The following is a 25,619-nucleotide window of genomic DNA, read 5'->3' as shown; positions in this document are numbered from 1 at the left end:
GTGATAGATTTCATTGTTTGTTTGTGTCACCTATAAATGGTTTAGAATAATGAACAAAGTACATCCAGAGCGCTAGAAGGTTGTACAAATGCCAGTCCTCAGCATAGTTAGAAATCTTGTTTCTCTGGTTTTGTAACATACACATAACTTATCTTAATGTTTTTCTAGAGAAGAGTAAGGTAAAAGAGCTTTCCAAGTTGAGAAATTTGAGGGTCCAGCTCATTTGGGAAGTGATTTTGGATTGAGGTTTTATATAATGATGATGGAAATAGTGGTACTAAGGATAACAATACCTAACATTTATTCAGTTCATATTTAATGAGCATTTACTCTATGGCGGGCACTGCTCTGGATGCTTCATATACATTTGTAAGTTAACAGAGGCACTCTCAATGTCCAGTGCCAAGCACTGTCCTAAACACTTTTCATGCATTATTTTTTTTTTTACTCCTCCCAACGATCTGATAACAGTTACCTATTACTTTGTAATGAATTACCCCCAACAACCATGCAGCTTGAAACAGCGAACATTACCTCATCGCTTCTGTGGGTCAGGAATTCCACTTAGCTGAGTGTGTCTGGCTCCAGGTCTCTCATGCAGTGGCAGTCAAGATCTAAGGGCTTGACTGGTGCTGGAGGATGGTTTCAAGATGGTTCACTCATGTGGCTATTGGCAGGTGGACTCAATTCCTTGCTGTGGAGACATCTCCATAGTTGTTCTGTGTCCTCACAGTGTGACATCTGGCTTCCCTCAGAGTGAATAATCCAAGAGAACAACATAAAAGCCACAGTGACCTTCTTTTTTATAATCTAGCCTCAGAAGTTACACTTCACTGTTTCCACAATATCCTGTTGGTTATTTAAGTCATCCCCATTCAGTATGGGAGTGAGCTAGAAGGTCTTTCAGGCCAGAGGACAGGGATCATTGAGGCAGATACACTTTTCCTCCCATTTTAAATATGAAGAAACTGCAGCTTAGAAGGGTTATGGAATTGGTCTCATGACTGACAAGTTGTAGCTTGGCTGGCTCTTAAGCCCACAGTAACTGACTAGAATACCAAGTCTTGACCACCATCTTTAAAACAACTTTATGGGCAGCCCACGTGGCTCAGTGGTTTAGCGCCGCCTTCAGCCCAGGGCGTGATCCTGGAGATCCGGGATCGAGTCCCACGTCAGGCTCCCTGCATGGAGCCTGCTTCTCCCTCTGCTTGTGTCTCTGCCTCTCTCTATGCGTCTCTCATGAATAAATAAATAAAATCTTTAAATAAATAAATAAATAAATAAATAAATAAATAAATAAAACAACTTTATATGTTCAAATAGTGAATCCAAGTTTCAAAAGGACCAATATCCCTCCCCATCTTTATCGTTCATAATTTTAGAGCCAGGTATGAGATGATGTTCAAATTCTTTAGTAAGAAGATCAAGACTCTGTTTTTAAGTAAGGAAATCAGTACTCAAGTGAATCACTTGCTCAGAGTCACACAGTAGCAAGTAGAACCTGAATCTCGTGGCTTAGAGTCCGTCATTCTACCTCTAGAAACAGATGGAGCAGTACATCTTCTAGATTGGCTTGTGTTACATATTTTCATTAGGAAGTATGGTGGTTAGAAAGAGAAACACAGTCAAGCTAGACCAAGTAAAAAATTTTTTAAGAAAATAGAAGAATCCTGGGAAGTCCAGTTACCAGAAACCTCAGGAGATTCATTAATTCTTTCAGCAGCATCCATCATATTTTCTTTTTTTTTTTATTTTTTTTATTTTTTTATTTTTTTATTTTTTTTCATCATATTTTCTTTGTTCGTGGAACACACTATATCTGATCTCTGTTGCCCTCATTCTCCTCCATGTGGACTGGCTCCCTCTTCTAAGATTTTAGTTTTTGAATCCCCATAACTTAGTGGCAGGTGAGAAGCTTTTATTTCTGTGATGTCAACTCTGATCTGATATGGCATCATAATATAGCCCAAATATATTTGACTCACTTTCTGTATTTTAAATGTATTCTCCAAAAAGACCAAATGTAACTGGCCCAGCTTAAGTCACAGTTAACCTTTGCCCAAACAACCATAGCCAGAGAACTGTACATGTAGCTTGTACAGCAGCCCCTGTGTACCGTCAGGTCAAGCTTTCTTTTTTTTTTTTTTTTCCTTAAAGAACGTGAAAAGGCCAAGTTTGGGAATATACTATGACCAGTAAATTCTCAACTAACACATTTTCAGGGGTCATTTGGCACTATCTCGAGATATTTTTAGTCTAGACGTCTCTTGCAATTAGGGGGATGTTATTCACACCTGGTGGGTAGAAGCCAGGGATGCTGCTAAATATCCTATAATGCACAAGACAACACCCACAACAAAGTATTATCCAACACCAAATATCAATAAAGCTGAGGTTGCAAACTTGCACTATGATTATTTCCTTTGTTCTAGATCACAGTCAACATGGTAAGACACCTCCAATACAGGAAAGGCAAGCAGTTAGACTAGAAATGCCACTTCGTTCACTTGCAAGAAGAAACTCCTGGCCTTTGAAGCCAATAAACATTATGAAACCATGATAGTTTCTCAAGTTGTCTGCCAAAGAAAGCATTGAGACTGTTAATTATGAATCTCCATTTTGTTTCCAGTTCATTTTTATCTCTAATGATCTAGAAATAGAACTGCCTTCAGGATTTGGATGTAAGACACGAAGTTTATGCTGGCAGAGGGGGGAAATGGCATTTGGCCCTAAGTTTCTATGAGAAGTCAAGCCACATAATGGTAATATTCTATCTCTCAGAACAAGCTTGTTTGACTTTGGAAACTGTGAATCCTTTAGTGCAGTAGATTCAATCAACAGGGCTCTGGGTCCCTATCTTCCAAACAAAAGTGAATACATTATAGAGTATTCTACAGTGTCATGTTGATGGTTTATAGATTCTATAGCATTCCACTCTTCCGAAATCCTTGAATCCATTGGTATGCGTGAGAAAAGTCTGTATGTTGCTATGATCAAAATTGTTTTTATGCCCCAAATCTCTACATGCAAATGAAAAATGAAGCATAGATATAAATTAATAATTCCAGTGTAGTTATCAAGATCACAAACTGTGCAATTAGACAGACATGAACAGAACTCGGCTATACCAGTTACTAATAGAATTACCTTGGGCAAGTCACATATGCTTTTTAATTTGTTCCTTGGCTGTGAAATGGAGATGATAATTATTTCTACTTGTGGTGGGGATTAAGGAAGTCATGTGTACAGTGTGTTTTGTGTAATATCTCTTTAAGTAAGTGAGTACCATTCAGTATTCACTAAATGTTGATGTGTATTTCCTATCCTACTAGTAAGTGTGGGGGTAATGCTTAGAAAGACACATTGTGGGCAGCCCAGGTGGCTCAGCGGTTTAGCGCCGCCTTCAGCCCAGGGCGTGATCCTGGAGACCTGGGATCTAGTCCCATGTCGGGCTCCCTGCATGGAGCCTGCTTCTCCCTCTGCCTGTGTCTCTGCCCCACCCTCTCTCTCTCTCTCTTTCTCTCTGTCTCTAATGAATAAATAAATTTAAAAAATCTTTAAAAAACAGAAATACACATTGTTTTACAAAGTTTTTTTGCATTTTAATTTAACACAGTGACATTTTACCCACCATCTTTTCCCGAACTGCTTCTAACTAATTATCCTGGATGTCACTAATGCTGGTAAATCATCCTCAGGAATGCATGTTTCTTAGAAGAGTTTTGAAAACTACAGAAATAATTTACACATTAAAATTGCACATGATATTATTGCTTAGAGATTATCATTACTTTGTAAGAAAACATGTACACGTCCATTTAGGCTTAACCCATCATTAAAAAGAAATTCACATGGTAGGTATTTTATTGGACTAAAATGTTATAACACAGTTTTATCAACAACTTGTTTCACTTAACATATGGTAAACATTCCCCAAATTAAAACATATTCTTCAAAAATATTTTTGTTGATAGCTATATAGGTTTTCAGGTGTGGATACATTTCCATTTATCTAACCATTTCCTCCACTTGAGCACATATACAATGTTTTGCACATTTCCCTTTCTAAGCCTAAAAATGGATAGAAGCCGGTTTCTCTCCATGATAGCAGTTGACAGTCCATGCACCATATTTGTCCTGAATATATTCTGTTGTGCGTAGTGCATTTCCCATGTAAAGTGCTCCAACTGCTGTTACTGACCTGCCTCTGAAATTACAGTTCACTTGCCTTCCATGGTGTTTTAAAACCCGGAGAACAGCCATGATTTTAAAATAAGCATATATTCTATCATTTTAAGATTCAAAATCAGAGACCAGATGATTTAAAGTGGGACATCCATTTTGCAGTATAATCTTAGCAACTTATGCAAAAGTAGAATACAGGATATTGGGAGACATTTTTAAAGAATGGGCTTTGAGTTTAAAAATGATATTCTGGGCAGCCCACGTGGCTCAGTGGTTTAGCACCTCCTGCAGCCCAGGGCGTGATCCTGGAGACCCTGGATTGAGTCCCATGTCGGGCTCTCTGCATGGATGGAGCCTGCTTCTCCCTCTGCCTGTGTCTCTGCCTCTCTCTCTCTCTCTCTCTCTGTGTGTCTCTATGAATAAATAAATAAAATCTTAAAAAATAAATAAATAAAAATGATATTCTGTTGCCTAATAAGTGAAAATACCAGTCAATAGCTTAAATTTTGCACGTTATTTATACATATTTTGAAAAGTGTTATACCCTTGCACTTGTGCCTAGTGCTTTTCTGACCAGATATTAAGTCATTACACTGATGTTTTGTTAAATATTCTCTAACCCAAAAGGAGGGCATCTTCCTTACTATCTTTGTTAACAATAATCAAAATGATGGCCAAAATCTTCTTGAAGGCTTACCCTGTAACCATTATTTGAAGTCTGTACATTCATTTAATTTGAACCCCAACTCTCAAAGGTGTCTATTATTCCATTTTGCCAGCCAGAAAATTGAGGCACGGAAATGTTGTGACTTGCACAAAAACATGAAGCCGGTAGCGGTCATGGCCACTGAGTAATCAGAAGCATTTCTATAAATAATGGTTTCTGTTATACTGAATAACTGAAGCATCATTGTTTAAGTCTTGAGGCGATAAAACAACTGTTTTATGGAGAAATTTTCATGCAGTTTTCTCTATTTAGGATTCTATTCTCATTTAATTTATGTCTATTTGTAACTTAGGCAAATATGTGAAAAGCATCATTATAAGTACTGGTTTGTAGAGAAGATCTTTTAATTCTCTGTGGATTTTAGCACCAATCTAATTAAGAAAAGTCTACATGATAAGTTCATAGGCCTTTCCTTTTCACTCAGTGTAAATTCTGATCATTTCTCTGACTGATTGCTACAAACATTACCTGGTGTTCTCGTCTTTTTATACTGGATACCAGCCAAAAGTGAATAGCTTACATCACAGAATTTTTTAACTTTCACAGCTATGGAAATCCCACATTTTTTGTTCATCATTAGGATTAGCATATAGTTGTGTTAATACAATGAAAACATCATCATACCCCTGCCTATTTCTGTGAAGACAAAAACCCATGGCATAAGAAAATGTTTTGCTCTTGATTCATCATACATAGCCTATGATGTAAGAGTGAGCAAGCAAGATACACAAGGACTCAGACCCAGAAAAAGAGACAGACTTACAGGGAAGGAGACAGTGAGGTAGGACATACAAAGAGGGGATCCCTGGGTGGCTCAGCGGTTTAGTGCCTACCTTTGGCCCAGGGCATGATCCTGGAGTCCTGTGATCGAGTCCCGTGTCAGGCTTCTGGCATGGAGCCTGCTTCTCCCTCTGCCTGTGTCTCTGCCTCTGTCTCTCTGTCTATCATGAATAAATAAATAAAATCTTAAAAAAAAAAAAGAGGGACAAAGAAAAGAGAGGTCATAGAAAAGAGTGATCAAAGGGAGATGAGAGACAATGAATGCTTAAAAGGTATATTAAAACATCTCTCTATAAAATGGCTTCATTCATGTTTTTCCCCAAACAATCATTCGTATTCACCCCCATAGTTTATAACTAATTTAAACAAAATAAGATTTCTTTGGTAGATTGAGACTTTGAATTTTTTTTCAAGTTGCATTATATGAGATTCCAGAACCAGAATATCTATAAGAATTGGTTCTGGAGATTGTTCCTTTGGAAAATCCATGATAAAATTTTCTTGACCACATACCATCATATTCCCTAGAGACAGCCACAGTGGAGAAAAATGTCTGAACTGAAGGAAATTTGAAATTCAGCAATAGTTTTCTATAGAGTAGTATGAGATATATGTGAGAAATACTGTATATAATAGCCCCTCCTTAGCCATCCAAAATATGATAGCATATTAAAGGCTCTAAGAAGTTCTGCACATGAAAAACTTGTTGCACTTTGACCCATCACGTCCCAGACTACTTGGACTAGAGAACCTTTTTCTCTGTAACACTTATTTGTGCCCTGTAGACCCAATGTTCCATGAAATGGACTCTGGGCCATGCTGGAATACACTATCTAGACTGTGTTTTCGTTTTTGTTTCCAGGAATGCATTTGAGGTCTTTTGAGACTGGCTGATAATTCCTATGCCAATAGCTCAGTGTTTTTCCTAAGACGGGCTAACCAAACATTGCACAACGGGTCTTGGTAGTAATGTGATTTATAATATCTCTGTGACATGTCAGGCTCAACTACAGTTTGGAAATCATCTAGGGACCTTCCAGAGCAAACATTGTATGAAAAAGCTTAAGCCCTTATTTTTATTCACAAATATTAAACGTTTTAGAGGACAGGGAAGATGACCTATTTTGGTTTCACCATTTGTTACTTGTCGTCCATACACAAGGAAATATCAAAATAATGAATTGCTGTGGTGGATCAGGGATACACGACCCAGCAGCAGTCCGTGGTCCCTTCATTACCATCTCTGTTTGAAGCCTGCCTTGTTCTTTCAAGGCAGACTCCAGCTTGTTTAATAGACGAGATGGTGAGCCCAGTTGACTTGATCAGGAGGCATTTCTGGAGGGAGATTCTGTTCTTGAAGAGGGTCTACTTGAGCATCATTAGTAAAATTGTGGTACATTCAGGCATAATTTCTGAAGTATATGAATGTTCTTTTGCTCTCTTACTGGGCACCTGATCCTGCCCAGGTATGTGAGAGATCCAAGTCTCCATTAGCAAGGAGAAAGGAGAGGAAGGATGTAAAAGCACTGACAAAGCTTTTTGTACCATCTAATAAAAGGTCTGTCTCTGTGTTTCTTCCTTTGCATAATAAAGAGAACAGGAATTCAGTCTTCAGATAGTCCCATACTTTTGAAACTAGGAGTGTATGTCTTTTTTTTTTTTTAAAGCAGCAGTTGCAGCAGTTGCCAACTCATAGCCCACCGGCAGAAAGTACCTTCAGACCTATTCCATAGGTTGGTAGAGTCATGAAAAAAATTGACTGTGTGCCTTTGGGTGGGATATTCCAGTTTGTACAGGCCTCGTCCCTTTCTATTACACACCCGGCTCTGGCCCGTTCATGTGACCTGTCTGATCCTTAACGTTCAAGGAACCCCTGCTCCTGCTCAGTCATTTTCCTATTATGCTCAAGTTAAAAAAAAAAAAAAAAAAAAAACTTTCTGGAAAAAACCTTACTCTTTGGTATAATATACATAACCTGACATAAATAGAAATGTGTGTACCCCAAAACAGCAAGAAAGGAAAATAAGAGTGATTCTTCTCCCCCCTTTCCCACTGATTTTTTCACATCTTCATCGCCAGAAGCAACCACTGTCATCAGATTTATGTGAATCCTTATAGAAAATATCCATGGGATGCCTGGGTGGCTCAGTAGTTGAGTGTCTGCCTTCAGCTCAGGTCATGATCCCAGGGTCCTGATCGAGTCCTGAATCAGGCTTCCCACAGGGAGCCTGCTTCTCCCTCTACCTATGTCTCTGCCTCTCTCTCTGTGTCTCTCATGAATAAATAAAATCTTTGGGCGAAAAAGTCCATGCACATGCAAGATACACTCATATACAACCTGATAAAATGGTGTTATATAATTTAATGGTCTTTTTTAGCATAAGAAAATGGCTGGTAACATGGAAAAAATGTTCAACACCACTCAATTGAAGAAATGTAAATTAAACACTGAAATGTAACATTTTATCAATCAAATAGGCAGAGATAAAAAGTTTGGTAATAACCAATATTAAGGAAGAAAGAGAAAAATTACATATAAATCATACTCGGTGATAAACGACTTACAAACTCAATTAGTTAGCCACTTTTCTTTATTTGTTCACCAAAAGAGAAGAAGATAAATAGGAAATTTTGGAATGAGACTGAATGTTTGGGGAACATAATACAAATTACATGCATTAAAACTGCACACAGTGACTTTATTTAGCAACAATTCTTGTATACATAATGCCCTCCATTTCTTCAATAGGATCGGGTTCGTGCATCAGGATATCATGTAAGAAATCTTTTGAGGATCTTGATCTCATTTCTGTGGGAAAACTATATGAAAGTATATTTAGTGCATATACTTGGGCATAAATACCATAATTCCCATTTTAAAGTCCATTAATGTAGTGACTTGGGAGGTACAAAATTCTCTGCACAAATATTTGTAGCGGTGTGCATGTCATATGTGTGTGTGATCATGGTACAACACACCTCGAATTCCTGTCCGTTACCTAGTTGGACTGTACTTAGTTACAGAGAATTCCAAATTCATCAAGAAAATTTCCCAAAAGTAGTTCCAAAGCCATTGTTTTCCGTTATTTCCAAAAAGGCTTCGGTGTTTTCAAATACCTGTTCTTGTCTGATATGAGAGCACTTTTAATCAATTCTTATTTTTTTCAGAAAGTGGAAAAATGTTGTTCTAAATCTAAGGAGTCAGCTCCTCATCCCCCTAGCTGGGCTTCAGCCTAGATAAGGCAAGATTTCAGGGTCCTGTGTTATTAATGCGCTGTCCATATGAATAACGAGCAAGCGTTGTGAATTATTTCACACTTCTAGGAAAATCTATAGCCCTGTCCTTCTGCAACAGCACTGGAAGCTGCTGAGGATATTGGTACATTTCTTTGTGGAAGGTTCTGATAACTTCATCTAAGGATGTGGTAAAACTTATGTCTCCTTCTGAAGCCTGTGTAAAAATTTATACAGATGAATAATATTTTGAAAAATTAATGATGTATTCCTCAGTCCACCCAAGCTACTGGAATTTTTGAGGACCTACCCCCAACCCAAACAACAAAGCATAAAACACACACAAACCAGAGAATAGATGCCCAGATATTTGGTGTTTAAGTTCAAAAGCCATTCCAAAGACTCAAATATATAATAGAAAAGTTCATTTATTCCTGCCCCCAAAGTAAAATGATGAGTCACCTTAGGGAGGGAGAAAGGAAGGAACACTTGGGTAAGAAAAATGTGGTCCACTGGAGGAGCAAAAGATATCTGTCACTCACTACCACCAGGACATATGTCACCACCTACAGATCTACCTATCCAACCACCAGCCAAGAGAGCGCTGTACATGATAGCTCAACACATCCACAAACAGCAGCTAACATATTGCACTCTGAATGTCCAGCAGAGTCATAACCACCAATGTCCTAAGTCCTCCTTAGGCCTTCATGCTACATAGGTGACATCCAGGATGCTTATGAATTCCAGGAAGTGAGAGGAGAGACTTGGACTCCTTAATGGGTGGACTAGACAAAAGAAGGAAATTTTATGCACCAACTACATAAGACTAGATTTCTAACTGAGCTAGGACATTGGTGGAACACTCTCACCTTCCTCAACCTACCTATTTCACTTTTAATCCTTGATATTATTTGGTACTTTCATTATTGCACCCTTTATTTATTTATTTTAATGTTTTTTTTTATTTTTTTATTTTAATGTTTTTAAAAGTAATCTCTATACCCAACATGGGGATCAAACTCACAATCCAGAGATTGAGAGTTCCATGCTCTACCAACCAAGCCAGCCAGGTGCCCCTCATTATTACATCACTTAAAGAATTCAATGGACTCACATTCAATACCAGCTAATATTACTTAGGGCTGTAAAATGATTGCATGGTTTACCAGGCATGCATTGAAAGGAAGGTCCCATTTCTTCAAATTTAGAATGGCCTGTATGTGCCTGCTCAGAAGTTATCATTCATCATCTCCTTTGGTGCTTACACATCAATTTTGCTTCGTGCTGGGCATCTGTTCTCATCCATAGGGGCTCCAGGGAAAAGTGAAGTTATTGTGAGAGTAGACAGGAATCCAGGAGCAGAGATTGCCAGGCCATGCGTGTTTATCATAGCTGTGTCTCACAGATGATGTCCCCTTTCCTCTTGGGCCCTCTCTGGATATCGGCCTCATTCTCTTTCCTCTGGTCATTAGGGAGGTTCAGTCTGTCAGTGTAAGCTAGGAATGGTCTTGTCAGCTATATGGAACATTAGTTAGAGTACTAGTTTAAAACTGCTAATTGCACCAGCTTAAAAGTATTGAGTTCTTTCTCTATGCCAGACCTTGTGTACTGACAGGCATGTCTCACTTTATTGCACTCCACAGTAACTGTGTTTCTTACAAATTGAAGGTTTGTGGCAACCCTGCCTTGAGCAAGTCTATCAGTAACATTTCTCCCATAGCATTTGATCACTTTATGTCTCTGTGTCATGTTTTAGTAATTTTTGCAGAATTTCAATCTTTTTCATTATTGTTCATATTTGACATGGTGCTCTGGGACCAGTGATCTTAGATGTTACTATTGTAATTTTTGGGGGGCAGCATGAACCATGCTCCTCTAAGATGGTGAACTTAATCTATAAACGTGTGTGTTTTGACTGTTCTACAGACCAATTCCATTCCCCTAATCCTCTCCCTCTTCTTAGACCTCCCTATACCCTGAAACACAACAATATTGAAATTAGACCAATTAATGACCCCTAAATAAGTGAAAGGAAAACGTCATATACCTCTCACTTTAAATCAAAAGATAGAAATGATTAAGCTTAGTGAGGAACACATGTCAAAAGCCAGGATAGGCAGAAAGCTAGGCCTCTTTCATGAAATTGTTAGCCAAGTTGTGAATGCAAAGGAAAAGGTCTTGAAGGAAATTAAAGGTGCTATTCCAGTGAACATATGAATGATAATAAAGGGAAACAGCCTTATTGCTGACCTGGAGAAAGTTTCAGTGGCCTGGGTAAAAGATCAAACCAGCTCTAACATTCCCTTAAGCCAAAGTCTAATCTAGAGCCAGGCCTTAACTCTTCAATTCTATGAAGGCTGAGAGAGATATGGGGAAGCCACAGAAGAATAATTTGAAGCTAATGGAGGCTGGTTCATGACAGTTAATGAAATAAGCCACCTCCATAATGTAAAAATTCAAAGTGGAGCAGGAAGTGCTAATGTAAAAGCTGCAGCAAGTTATCCAGAAGTTCTAGCTAGGATAATGAAGGTGGCTACACTAAACAACAGATTTTCAATGAAGATGAAACAGCCTTCTAGTAAAAGAAGATGCTATCTAGGGCTGTCATAGCTAGAGAGAGAAGTCAATACCTGCTTTCAATACTTCAAAAGACAGGCTGATGGTCTTGTTAGGAGCTAATGTAGCTGGTGACTTCAATTTGAAGCCAATGCTCATTTACCATTTTGAAAATCCTAGGGCCTTTAACAATTATGATAAATCTCCCTACAATCCAGTAATTCTAAACTGGGTATTTACCCAAAGAATACAAAAACACTGATTCAAAAAGATAAATGCACCCCAATGTTTATTGTAGCATTTACAATCAGCCAAAGTATGGAAGTAGCTCAAATGTCCGTTTATAGGTGAATGGATAAAGAAGGTGTGTGTGTGTGTGAGTGTGTGTGTGTGTGAGTGTGTGAGATATGGAATATTATTCAGCCATAAAAAAGAATAAAATCTTGCTATTTGCAACGACATGAATAGAGCTAGAGAGATTAATGTTAAGTGAAATAAGTCGGAGAAAGACAAAATACCATTTGATTTCACTCATATGTAAAACATAAGAAACAAAACAAAGGGGAAGAAAAAGAGATAAAACAAGAAACAAACTCTGAAACTGTAGAGAACAAACTGATGGTTATCAGAAGGGAGGTGGGTCAGGGGATGGGTGACATAGGTGAAAGAGATGAAGGTACGCTTACCATGATGAGCACTGAGTAATGTATAGAATTGCTAAGTCAATATATTGTATGCCTGCAACTAACATGACACTGTATGTTAACTGTACTGGAATTAAAATAAAAAAACTTTTAAAAAACTATGCTAAATCTACTCTCTGCTCTAGAAATAGAACAACAGAGCTTGGATGTTAGCACATCTGTTTACCACCTAGTTTGTTGAATTTCTTAAGCTCACTGTTGAGACCTGCTCTTCATAATAAAATATTTTTTCAATATACAGCTCACTGTCATTGCTTCTGATCATCCGAGCTCTGATGGAAGTGTAGAATGAGATTAATGTTGGTTTTGTACCTGCTAACACAATATCCATTCTGCAGCCCATGGGTCAAGGAGTAATTTTGACTTCGCAATCTTGTTTAAGAAATATATGGCTGTGGCTGCCATAGGTAGTGATTCCTCAGATAGATCTGGGCAAAGTAAACTGAAAACCTTCTGGAAATGATTTAGCACTTAAAATGCCAATAAGAGCAATTGTGGGGCATTTAGGTGGCTTAGTGGTTGAGTGTCTGCCAGTTGGCTCAGGGCATGATCCCGGGGTCCTGGGACTGAGTCCTGCATCGGGCTCCCTGCAGGGAGCCTGCTTCTCCCTCTGCCTATGTCTCGGCCTCAATCTCTCTCTGTGTCTCTCATGAATAAATAAATAAAATCTTTAAAAAAGAACATTTGTGATTCATGGGAAGAGGTCATAATACCAACATTAACAGGACTTTGGAAAAGTTTGATTCCAATCTTCATGGAAGACTTTGAGGGGTTCAAGGCTTCATAAGAAAGTAATTATAGATGTGGTAGAAATAGTAAGAAAGGGCAGCCCTGGTGGCTCAGCGGTTTAGCGCCACCTTCAGTGAAGGGCGTGATCCTGGAGACCCTGGATTGAGTCCCACGTTGGGCTCCCTGCATGGAACCTTGGAGCCTGCTTCTCCCTCTGCCTGTGTCTCTGCCTCTCTCTCTCTCTCTCTCTCTCTCTCTCTCTCTCTCTCTGTCTCATGAATAAATAAATAAAATCTAAAAAAAAAAAGAAAAAGAAATAGTAAGAAAGCTAGAATTAGAAGGAGAGCCCTAAGGTGGGACTGAATTCCTACAATCCCATGAGAACACTTGAATAGATGAGGAGTTGCTTCTTATGGATGAGAAAAAAAAAAGAAAGAAAGAAAGAAAGAAAGAAAGAAAGAAAGAAAGAAAGAAAGAAAGAAAGAAGGAAGGAAGGAAGGAAGGAAGGAAGGAAGGAAGGAAGGAAGGAAGGAAGGAAGGAAAGAAAGAAAGAAAGAAAGAAAGAAAGAAAGAAAGAAAGAAAGAAAGAAAGAAAATAGGCCTCTTGAGGTGGAATCTACTCCTGGTGAAGATGCTGTGAAAATTGTTGACATGTTGCAAAGGATTTAAAATATTACCTAAACTTAGAGGCAGATTCTGAGAGAATTGAGTCTAATTTTGAAAAAAAGTTCTACTGTCATCAAATAGCATCACATGCTATGGAGAAATCTTTTGTGAAAGGAAGAGTCAATCCATGCAGCAAATTTCTTGTCATTTTATTTGGAGAAATTGATACAATCACCCAGTCTTCAGCCCTCAGCCATCAACATGGAGCCAAGACCTCCACTCACAACAAAATTACAACTCATGGAAACTCTGGTGATGGTTAGCTTTTCTTTAGCAATAAAGTATTTTTTAAATTAAGGCATGCACATTGTTTTTAGACAAAATGCTATTCCACATTTAATAGACTACAGTATAATATAAACTTAACTTTTATATACACTGGGAAACCAAAAAAATTATTTGACCTGCCTTATTGCAATATTTGTTTTATTGTGGTGGTCTGGAACTGCACCTGCAATATTTCTGAAATATGCCTGTATTAATTCATGTAACTCTTACAACAGCTGCCTTATGAGCTAGTTGCTATTATCATCCTCAGTTTATTGAGAAGACACCTGATGCCTTAAAGAAGTTAAATCATTTCTTCCAAGACATGTTAACAGGAGATCTGGGACCCCAAATGAGGAAGTGCTAGAAATGACAGATAGAAGATCTACTACTGAGAAGCATGGGGAGCAAAGGTTCAGAGTACCTGCTTACTTCTGTATTCCCTTCCTCAGAGAATGACCCCCCATTCGGGCATGCTAGGTGCTGACTTAAGCAACCCCTCCAGCACATATGTCAATATTTTTCACATCCCATGTATCTCAGATCCTTCCATCTCTCACCATTCCCTAATTTCATAACTGCCATAATTGAGACTCTTACATCGACCATAACTGTGTCCCCTGAACACCCATACCCTGTGTTGTCCAACGCTGACTTTGTTATCCAATTTGAACTACCAACTCCACAGGTCCTCCCTTAAACCACCACACCCAAAATTAATATATAGCTTCCTCTGTATCCCTGAAGCATCCTGTAAACAACATTTACTGTAACTTACCATATTGTACTATATGCTTTTGTTGACTTGTGACCTTCTCTGGTAGAGAGACTCATGCATTCACTCAATAATTAGTTTTAGAACATTGAATGCCAAACACTTGGTCATATAATGATGAACAAAGCCCTTGTTCTTATGGAGCCTACAGTCCAGCAGGAGAACATACCTCAATCTAATCGTACGTAAAGATGTTCAAGTAGAAACTGCATGTTCAGAAGGAAATGAATTCAGTCTTTGGAGAGGATATTATAACAAAGAATGTAAAGGAGACCAGGAAGCTGAGACTTCTGTGAAGAAGTGACAGGAATTTGGAGATGTGAGGTATGACTCAAGTTAGCTGGGTGAAGAGCTTTCCAGGCAGAGAGCCAGCATGGGCAAAAGGCTTGGGTTTTGATCAAGAACTTCAGAGAAAGCCATTGTGGCTGAAACCCAAAGAACAATAAGATCATATGCGAGAGGAGGCAGAAAAGATAGATGAGGCTAAGCAGTAGTGTTAAAATTGAGCTGTGCATCTCCAGTTCCTAATATAGTTCTTTTTTGTTTAATTTGAGTGCAGTTGACACACACTGTTACATTAGTTTCAGGTATACAATGTAGTGATTCAACAAGTTTATGCATTATCCTAATAGAGTTCTTAAAACTGATATGTACTAATCAAATTCTCAGAGAAGGCAGCGATGCAGTGACTATTGTGGGAAATTGGATGGTAAGTCAACCTGGAATTTTGTGCATGAGGAGATGGCACCGAGAGGCCTCTACTGAGATAGAAAAAAAAAAAAAAAACCCTCCTGCAGTGTCTGACATCAGATTGCAAAACCTCGATACTCACACTTCAAACAATAGCAAAGCAAAGCAAATCAAATAGCCTTTTTGATATTGCCGCCTTCCTCACATGCTGACAGTGTCGCCCTCACCTGAATGTCTGACACTCTCTCTGTTCCCAACCACTCACACTGCTGAAAGAATCCTCATAATCACCACCAAATCGAGTCACTGCTTTTCAATTCTATTGTCTGACAGGAGATAACATTTTAACTAGTCGGTTCTTTATACCAGGAGGGGCATTAGGGCAAAGGGTTTATTATTTGGAACATATTTAAACATGGTGGCTAACTATAGACTGATGTCAGTTTATTTTCTTCCTGACTAACTTGTATCTTCTTTGACTCCATTTCTGAATTGAAAATGCTATATTCTATGTAGGAAAAAAAAAAAAAAGGCTCTGAAATACCTGCACCAAAAGAGGCCTGACCACACTCCGGTCCTGAAATTTGGGATAGTGTGAAAAATGTAAATGAGCTTGCAGGCATTAATGAATCTATTTTGTGAAGAACATTATGGAGAAATGGCTGTTTCTCATGTGACCAAGTTCTGCTCCCTTCAAAAGAGCCAAGCTTATGTTTTTGAGAAACAATGTAATAAAGCCACATGTACACTATAAAAATTCTTTACTGTACTTAACAGCCCTTGTAGAAAAATTGTAATAATAACTATGCAAGTTGAAAGTTGTTGGGGCACCTGGGTGGCTCAATGTTTGAGCATCTGCCTTTGGCTCAGTTGGTGATCCTGGGGTCCTGGAATGAAGTCCTGCAACCTCTCCCACAGGGAGCCTGCTTCTCCCTCTGCCTATGTCTCTGTCTCTCTCTGTGTGTGTGTCTCTCATGAATAAATAAATAAAAAAAATTTTTTTAAAGCGTGCAATGTCAAAAAGTTGTTGAGAATATCAAATGAGATAATTCACAGAAATAACAAATTTGTAATACGTTGTCCAGGCATTTCATGAGTCCTCAGTGATATTAACTTTAATAAATTTATAATTTAAAGAAAAAGGTTTATTTAATCATTATTTATTTTAGAGAGAGAGAGAGAGAGCACACAGAGGGAGAAAGAGAACCAGACTCTCCACTGAGCCAGAAGCCCGATGTGGCGCTCGATCCCAGGATTCAGGAATCATGACCCAAGCCAAAGGCTGATGCTAAACCAACTAAACCACCCAAGTGCTCCATTCATGATTATTTTAAGAACACAATATTAAATTTAGATTTTCATGTATGAGTGTGTATCTAGATTTTGAGATAAAAGCTGAGTCAGAACTACAGTTTTGATTGAAATACCAATAGTTATTGTTTGATTACCTCCTTATTTGATTACCTCCAACTATAAAACAAGGCTTTTGAGCTTCTAAAAAATGTGAAAAGCAGGTCAGATAATGATATAGAAGTCTGTCTCCAGAGGAACATATAGAGAAGGTTGAATGTGATGCTTGTTTTCCATTCAGAAATGAAGATACTGAGAAATCCTCTTCTAATCCCAGTCCAAGTAAGAGAAAAACATCATTTTCCAAGTTCCTGCTGGTACACATAAGCATCTCTGACATAAAGGGTCTCAATATGCATGATCAATTTTGGAAAGGAGCAAGAAGTATGCATTCCCTCAAAGACAAGGCTCCTTAGAAGTAGATGGACTTAAACATGGCCTTTCGTCTTTTCTCAGTATTCACAGGAGAGCTGCCTTTTCTCTTCTCACTATAGACACCCTCTCTAGGTGACTTCATTCATTCACTCTCATGGCTTCAAAGAATTAGATAGTTGCTATCTAACCTAATCCATTCTTCCAAACTCCAGGCCCTTTGTTAAGGCAATTATTAGACATCACCATTTGAATTTCTCAAAGACACCCAAATTCAATATGCTCAAAATGGAACACACATTTCTACCAGCCTAGTAACACAAGCATAATCCCTACATCAGTGAACAGCACCTGCATTGAAATGGACTGAATGTTTACATCCCCCCCCAAATTCATATGTTGAAATTTTAAGCCCCAACCTATGGAATGAGAGAACATATTTGCAAATGACATATCAGATAAAGGGCTAGTATCCAAGATCTATAAAGAACTTATCAAACTCAACATCCAAAAAACAAATAATCCAGTCAAGAAATGGGCAGGAGACATGAACAGACATTTCTCCAGAGAAGGCATACAAATTGCCAACAGACACATGAAAAAAAATGCTCCACATCACTTGGCATCAGAGAAATACAAATCAAAAATACAATGGGATACCACCTTATACTGGTCAGAATGGCTAAAATTAACAAGGCAGGAAACAACAAATGTTGGTGAGGTTGTGGAGAAAGAGGAACTCTCTTATACTTTTGGTGGGAATGCAAACTGGTGCAGCCACTCTGGAAAACAGTGTGGAGGTTCTTCAAGAAGTTAAAAATAGGGCTACCCTAATTTTAGTGCAATTGCACTAATGGGGTATTTACCCCAAAGATACACATATAGTGATCCAAAGGGGCACCTGAACCACAATGCTTATAACAGCAATGTCCACGATAGCCAAACTATGAAAAGAGCCAAGATGTCAATCAACAGATGAATGGATAAAGAAGATGTCATATATACATATAATGGAATATTACTTAGCCATCAGAAAGGATGAAATCTCACCATTTACATCAGCATGGGTGGAACTGGAGGGTATTATGCTGAGTGAAATAAGTCAATTGGAGAAAGACAATTCTCATATGGTTTCCCTCATATGAAGAATATATGAAACAGCACAGGGAAAGGGAGGGGAAATGGAATGGGAAGAAATCAGAGAGGGAGGCAAACAATGAGAGACTCTTAACTATGGGAAAGAAACTCAGAGTTGCTGGACAGGAGGTAGGTGGGGGGACGGGGGGACCGGGTGATAGACATTAAGGAGGGCATGCAATGTGACGAGCACTGGGTATTATATGCAATTGATGAATTACTGAACTCTGTAACACTAATGATGTACCATATATATTGACTAATTGAATTTAAATGTAAAAAAAAAAAAAAAAGAATTTATAAGCCACAAGGTGATGGTACTAGGAGGTAGGGCTTTGGGGATGTAATTAGGTCATAAGGGTAGAGGCTTCACAGTGGGATTAATGTCCTTATAAAAGAGGCCCCAGAGACATCCTCAACTCCATCTACCATGTAAGGATACAAGTTGACCATCTGCAACCTGGAAGAGAACCTTCACCAGAACGTGACCATGCTGGCACCCTGATCTTAGACTTCTGGCCTCCAGAACTGTGAGAAATCAATTTCTGGTTATAAGTTATCCAGTATATGGTATTTTATTATAGCAGCCTGTAAGAAGTAGGATATGCATCTGCTGCTTAATCAAGCCAGCCTCTTGGGAAACATGTTTGCCTTTCCTTACTTCCTCACGGCCCATTTCCATTCCACCCGACTTCCTTGACTCTACTGCCTAAACATCTCTCCATTATTTTCTCTTTTTTTCCATCTGGACTTCTTTTTTTAAAAGGTTGTATTTATTTATTCATGAGACACACACACACACACAGAGAGAGAGAGAGAGAGAGAGGCAGAGACATAGGCAGAAAGAGAAGCAGGCTCCATGCAGGGAGCCCAATGTTGGACTTGGTCCCCGGACTCCAGGATCAAGCCCTGGGCGGAAGGCAGGCACTCAACCCCTGAGCCATCCAGGCATCCCTCCATCCACACTTCTAACAAACAAGCTCAAGCCATTGTCCTCCCTTGCCCTGGTTACTGAAAGGTATTCTTTCTTATTGCCTGAAGGCTCTATTATGTATGGCCTTCAGTAACTAATTTAATTCCTCCTGATGCATGCTACCAATGTGTTCTATTCTTCACCTTTTGTAACAGAATTCCCACTTTAAATTACATTTCAAGGGACGCCTGGGTGGCTCAGAGGTTGAGTGTCTGCCTTCGACTTGGGTGTGATTCTGGGGTCTGGGATTGAGTCCAAAATCGGGCTCCTGAGGAGAGCCTGCTTCTCCCTTTACCTGTCTCTGCCTCTCTCTCTCTCTTTCTCTCTCTCTCTCTTTCTCTCTCTCTCTGTCTCTCATGAATAAATAAATAAAATCTTTTAAAAACTTATATTTCAATATATCTTCACTGCTATCCAATAGACACTACAAGAAGGTCTTGTTCAAGTTCTACTGCAGTGCCTAGCACAATGCCTGGAGTGGATACTCAAATAATTTGTGCCTTTTGCTCCCAGATATAGTGGGGTCAGACATATTTGTGTTCCAATCCCAGCTCTGCTACTATTCTAAACCTCAGTTTCCACATTCCTGAAAACAGGAATTATAGGAAGACAACTTCATGATGTGATCATGAGGATGAATATAGGAAATGCATGTACAGCACTGAACAGAGAACTAGTTCTCAATAGTTATTGGTTCTAAGAATCAAGAAGATTGGTATAGATTAAAGATCCCCCCCCCACCTCTGCTGGACCATCTGTGGGGTTTTCTACTGTTGATATGGAGAAATAAAGCCAACACAGTGGCTTTCAAACTTATTCTTGAATATGTATAGTTTATACATAACAGGACATTCTTCTGGCCTCCATATTCTACAAATTCAACTGAAGTATTATACTCCTTTAATTTTTCTCCATGGTGAAAGCAGAGGAAAGATGAATCCTTGTACTTTGTGGGGGTGGGGGCAATCAAAAGTCAGGTAGTTTTTAACTTCATGGAAGAGATAATCACTATCAACAAAACTAAATTGACAACTAGTTCTTTTAAATGTTTACTCAACCCGAAATAAACTTGAGTTTGTGTGCTCTGTTACTATTACATTGCCTGTGTTGTGTGCTGTGTTGACTTGGGATGCTTTGCACTGTTTGCTTTTGCAGCAATTAAAGGACTATGTTCTGTGGAAAGTTAGAACCCCATCGCTTGCTTCTGTACTTCTGTCTAAATGCTGCCTCTTTTAGCTATGCACTTGTTCTAAGCAACACTCCTCAGAAGACGGTGTAAATATTCTCTGCTACTTATAAGGGCTTGTGTATAAACAGATTCATCCATAGAGACTCATCAGATTCTGCACTTACAATGATTGTTTTAAAGTCAATTAAAGAGCTTGACATTACTTACCCCTTTCCTTGTGTTTATATGATGAGAACTTTTCAATCCATTTTAATGCAAACAAAAAAGACCTCAAGCAGAAATATATTCCATCTTTGACTCCCCCTATGTTCCAGTGGAGACAAAACATATATAAGGATTAAGTTTACACAGAACTTTTGATCAAAGGTAGAATTATTCTGTATTCAATGATTATTCAGACAGGTAAACTCTACAAATGACCTTGCAGCCTCCTGGCTGACTGACTGACACACAGAATTTTGGTATATCTTTTAGATTTAACACAATTTGTCTAAAACCTGTCATTTTTGATGATTTCATCTTGTAGGATCAGTAGAATTCAAGAGAAAAGTGTTTAATACTACCTCCTGTGTAAACCAAAAATGATACATAAAATGGCCCAAGAAAATGCCCAAATTGGAAAACTCATTCCACAAAAACCGACTCATCCTCTCTGATCTTAAGCATAAGAGGTAGAATAACTGAGAGGACATGGACCCTGCTTTAATGACTGTGAGATCCAGGGGAGACAAGAGTAAAGAGGCGATTTCAAAATTGTGTGATTTGTGCTGTGATGGGGATTAGCCCAGCATACCCTGAGAGCAGAGGTGAGCGTGTTAATCCATGGTGGGAGGGCTCTGGATAGTTTCCCAGCAAAACTGACATTCACCCTGAGACCCTGATTATCTAGGTACGATGATGTGAAAGAATGCTTAGGTAGAAAGAACTGCACATGCACAAGTCTGGAGTCAAGAAAGGGATCTGATGAATCCAAGGACCTGAAAGCAGTTTGGTGTGCTTGGGGAGAGAAGAACATAGGACAGGTATGAAAAGATGTGAGACCAGACTGGTCACCAGGGTGAGCTCATGCAGCACCCTGGTAGCCATACTGAAGTGTTGGAACTCCATCCCAAACAAAGTCAGGCACTGAAGGATTTTGTGCCCATAAATAACATGGCTAGATTTATCCTAGAGTGTATCATTAGGTAGCAAAGGAACTAAAGAAGTTGTTTCTACTATAATTTCTCTTCATAGGACTTGGGCTCATATTTCTAACTGATAGAATAAACCCAAGAAAGGAATGCCAGAAAGGATGCAGGTCAATTCTGATATTTGGGTCAAAGTTCAGTCAGCAAAGGTGCATCACAATTTTGCTGGCAAAAACTCAGAGTGGAGATTATGCAAGTGGAAGTGACTTGCAGAGGAAATCCTAGCATTCAATTAGACATATGGCTGGAAAGCCCTGCATTGTGCATATTGAGAAGGTCCAAGGTGGGATTCCAACATTCTTCAGGAAAACTTTTGGTGTGCATCAGGACCTCTATGGCAAGGTGAGAGTTGATTCCACTGTGGGAGAAAAAGTGAAAAGGACTGAGATTATGCTATCTTAACTATGTAAGGGATACCCCATACTAGGAAGGTTGAAGAATACTATGCATTGCAACTTCGCTGCACATTAGAATCACCTACACAGGTTCTTAAAAATACCAATGTCTTGACCACACCCTTAGTCATTTCTTTTAATTGGGCTGGGGGTGGGGTGAGGGTGGGGGGCACTGGGCATTTGTATTTTCTTAAAGCTCCACAAGGGATACTAAATCGCAACCAAGTTCAAGAACCAAAGGTGTAGTGGCCAAGAGCATGGGCTGGAGAATAAGGTAGTGTGAGTTAGAATTCCAGCTCTTTTTGGAAATGGAATTATTTTTGCACTTTCAATTTTTCATTTATTAGCTTTCTATAATGCACTAAAGATGGCTTATGTAGATATAACTAGCAGGGAAAGAAAAAAAAAAAAGAACATCAACATGAAAGAAATTTAGCTCTTCCTCCTCTGCTGTTTCCTTATCTGTAAAATGGAAAAATAATAGTGTCTACCTGATAGGATCAGTGCAAGGATTAAATGAATTAACAGGTAAGGTGATCTACAAATACCTGGCAGTTAAGTGCTCGATGAATGTGACCTACTGTTCTTCACCCAGATGCAGTTAATAGGAGAAACAGGGACAGAGAGACAAAAATCACAAGGCATGTTCCAAGGTCACCAATTAGTTTGGCTGGTGCCTTGGGGAGTAATAGGAAAAAACATTTAGAAAGGCAAGTTGGGGCCAAATTGCTTTCTTGAGTTCCAGGCTAATGTTCACATTTGAGCAAGTGTTCATTAATTGATCATCTAATAACGTGGTCCCCAAATGTGAGGCAAGCAGGTGTATATTGTACAAAATAGAATTAATTAAAGGTTGCTCAGAGTCCATTCCAAAACTTGGGCTCTGATGTGAGTTTAACACAAATGTGGAACCAACAGATGTCTCTGTGAAATGCTGAGATTAAATCAGCATAGAGCTTCAAAAATGAGCAACAAATTACTGGGTATTAATAATCCCTGGTGCTCAGGGAGACAGATGCTCATTTTTGTGACACCTTGGCTCTCATTCACAGATAGAGCCAACTCCACTTCTGTTGTCCAGATTCAGCCCACTTTATTAGGAACCTCTAAATGGTGCTGAAAATGGTTTCTGTTCTTTTCACTTTTCATTTATAAATATTCTGAAAAGATTAAAGGTAACTTACGGGGATGCAGCCAACACAGTATGGGAAGATAAAATGTAATGTACACATGAAAGGAGTTAGGATCCAGGGAAAGCAAGTGTAGGAGACTTGAAAGGAGGCCAAGAGGATAGTGAACACATGGAGAGAAGGTCATAGGGACCTATAAATATGCCAGCAGTGGGCTACTAATTGGCCTTAAGCCTTCTAAGCCTTGTAGGCAATGCAAAGAGGGAAATGAGATTGGTTACAAGATTGCAGAGGCTCCCAGCTTGCTCCAGGCAATTACTTAGGGGAGGAAGAGCTATCCCTGACACAACAACAGAGAGAAGCATCTCTAGGTTTAAATAAAGAGGGTACCATATAAAATAATAGTATATACTGCATACCCCAACACCCCAATAGAGTCTGTGCCACATAGTGGCTGCTAATACATATTTAGTGAGTGAATGGAAGAAAGAAGAAAGGATGAGAGAGGCGTGTACTATATATCCCAAAATTCATGGAATGCTTTGCCAACATTCCTGAGTGTGGGCTGATAGCCTCCCACAATTCAATAAAAGTAGTTCTAGTGGTTGTGTAATGCACAGTGACCCGGATCAGGCCTCAGTACTCAGCTAGCCTGATTTTAGTACCCAGCACAGAGAACAGATTAACTATCCCACAGGCAAACTCTTCTAATGACTACTCTCCACCAGGCATCTCATAACAATTGAGGGGAAGAAATGTCATGTTATACTCCTGTGCGACTCCAGCTGCTTGATTCAGTGGCTTAACGTGACAGAAATTTGCTTCTCACTCACATGAAAACTGTTTTGATGGATACGAATGGCAGGTAGCTCTCCTCCATGTGGTGATACAGGAAACCTTGAGTCTTCCTTGTAGCTCTATCATGTATGGCTACTGGAAGCATCAAGTGACAGACAGTAGAGAAGGCCCACCTACTTCTTATCCCCTTGGCCCAGAGATGGGGCCCATCATCTCAATCATCTCTACTCACATGGTGAGTGGTCCCACTTTGTTGTAAAGAACCTGAAAAATAGAGTTTCTAGCCAGGCAAAGCAACCTCTTCTTGGTCACGTCTTTCCTCCATGAAAGAAGAACATGGAGCTCTGGAACGCAGGTAAGTGTCTCCTCCACAATACCTATCTCCAGCCACCAAATATCTCCCCATACACAGAATACACCCTTCCCCTCATCGGAAGAGTTAGCCCAAAGTCCAGAGTCTCCAGGTTATGAGTGGTTTCTTCAGGTCTGGAGGAGACTAGTCATTGTCTGGCCTCCTAGAAACCATAGCATGCCACCCCACCCCACATACCAAATATATAGGTGTTGAAGCAGGGATAGAAACAATGAAAAACTCCCTTTCAGAGGAGGAAAGAGCAGGCACCATTTCCTAACAATCTGAAATCCTGCCCTACAGGTATTGTAAGGACACCTGTTCTGGCAGTGTGTGAAGTACACCCTGGTCCTTCCATGACCCTGCTCTGCCCCAGGTTTTCCTTGTCCATTATCCTCCATGGCCTCATCTGAATGAAGTGCCAGGCAGTGCTTCCTCCTTGGGGCTCCACAGCATTCACAGCATACGTCTTATTCATAGTCATTTGGGAACCCAAGGGTTGTTTCAAGATCAGATGGCTAAATACTTTAAGTCTTAGCTTCTTTTTAGGGTAACATAGTTCTTTCAAATATTCAAAAGGCTACTGACCTATTTTCCCCCATAACCTCTAGCTACCAGTAATCATTTCCAGTGTTCTTTTCTTTTCTCTTTTCTTTTCTTTTCTTTTTTCTTTTCTTTTCTTTTCTTTTCTTTTCTTTTCTTTTCTTTTCTTTTCTTTCTTTTCTTTTCTTTCTTTTCTTTTCTTTTCTTTTCTTTTCTTTTTTCTTTTCTTTTCTTTTCTTTCTTCCTTCCTTTCTTTCTTTCTTTCTTTCTTTCTTTCTTTTCTCTTCCTTCTTTTTTTTTTTTTTTAGAGAGACAGAGAGAGAGAGTATACAAGTTGTAGGGATGGGGAGGGAGCAAAAGGAGAGAGAGAATCTCAAGCAGACTCCATGCTGAGTGGGGAACTCTGCACATAGCTCAATCTCACGACCCTGTCACCATGACCTGAGCTAAAAGCAAGAGTCAGACATGGAGTCACTCTGAGCCACTCAGGTGTCCCTCAAGTTTGTTTTATGTCTTTGCTCTCTCACCCTTGTGTGATGCATTATTTCCACCAGAAATGGCCACAAGACCCTTTCTAAATGAAGAGAATCTGGGAAATACAGTCCTTGTTTGGGCTTTCCAGTCATGTTGTGACACCATGGCAAGATACAATTCCTCAGTGAAGAGCTGACCATTGAACTGTATCTCCCTAAGAATATTTGCAGGAATATGAGTACTCTGTATGTGAAATGTAAATTGATGCTGCTGCTAGTTCTTCTTTAAGATGAATTTGTGTTCATGTCCCACCTTTACCATTTATAATCCTTATAATCTCAAACATTACTTTACTACTTTTGAGTCTCCTGTTTCATTATCTATAAAGAACAAGGTTGTTATT

General features: G+C 39.2%; 1 protein-coding gene across 2 annotated transcripts in view; it reads left to right on the top strand.

Moving 5' to 3' along the window:
- Positions 1-25,619, top strand: part of TAFA1 (TAFA chemokine like family member 1) — a 488,942-nt gene that overhangs the window by 375,356 nt on the left and 87,967 nt on the right. The window lies entirely within an intron of this gene.

The sequence above is a fragment of the Canis aureus genome, chromosome 19 (genome assembly GCF_053574225.1).
Source record: "Canis aureus isolate CA01 chromosome 19, VMU_Caureus_v.1.0, whole genome shotgun sequence".
NCBI lineage: Eukaryota > Metazoa > Chordata > Mammalia > Carnivora > Canidae > Canis > Canis aureus.
This window is presented reverse-complemented; position numbering and strand designations above follow the sequence as displayed.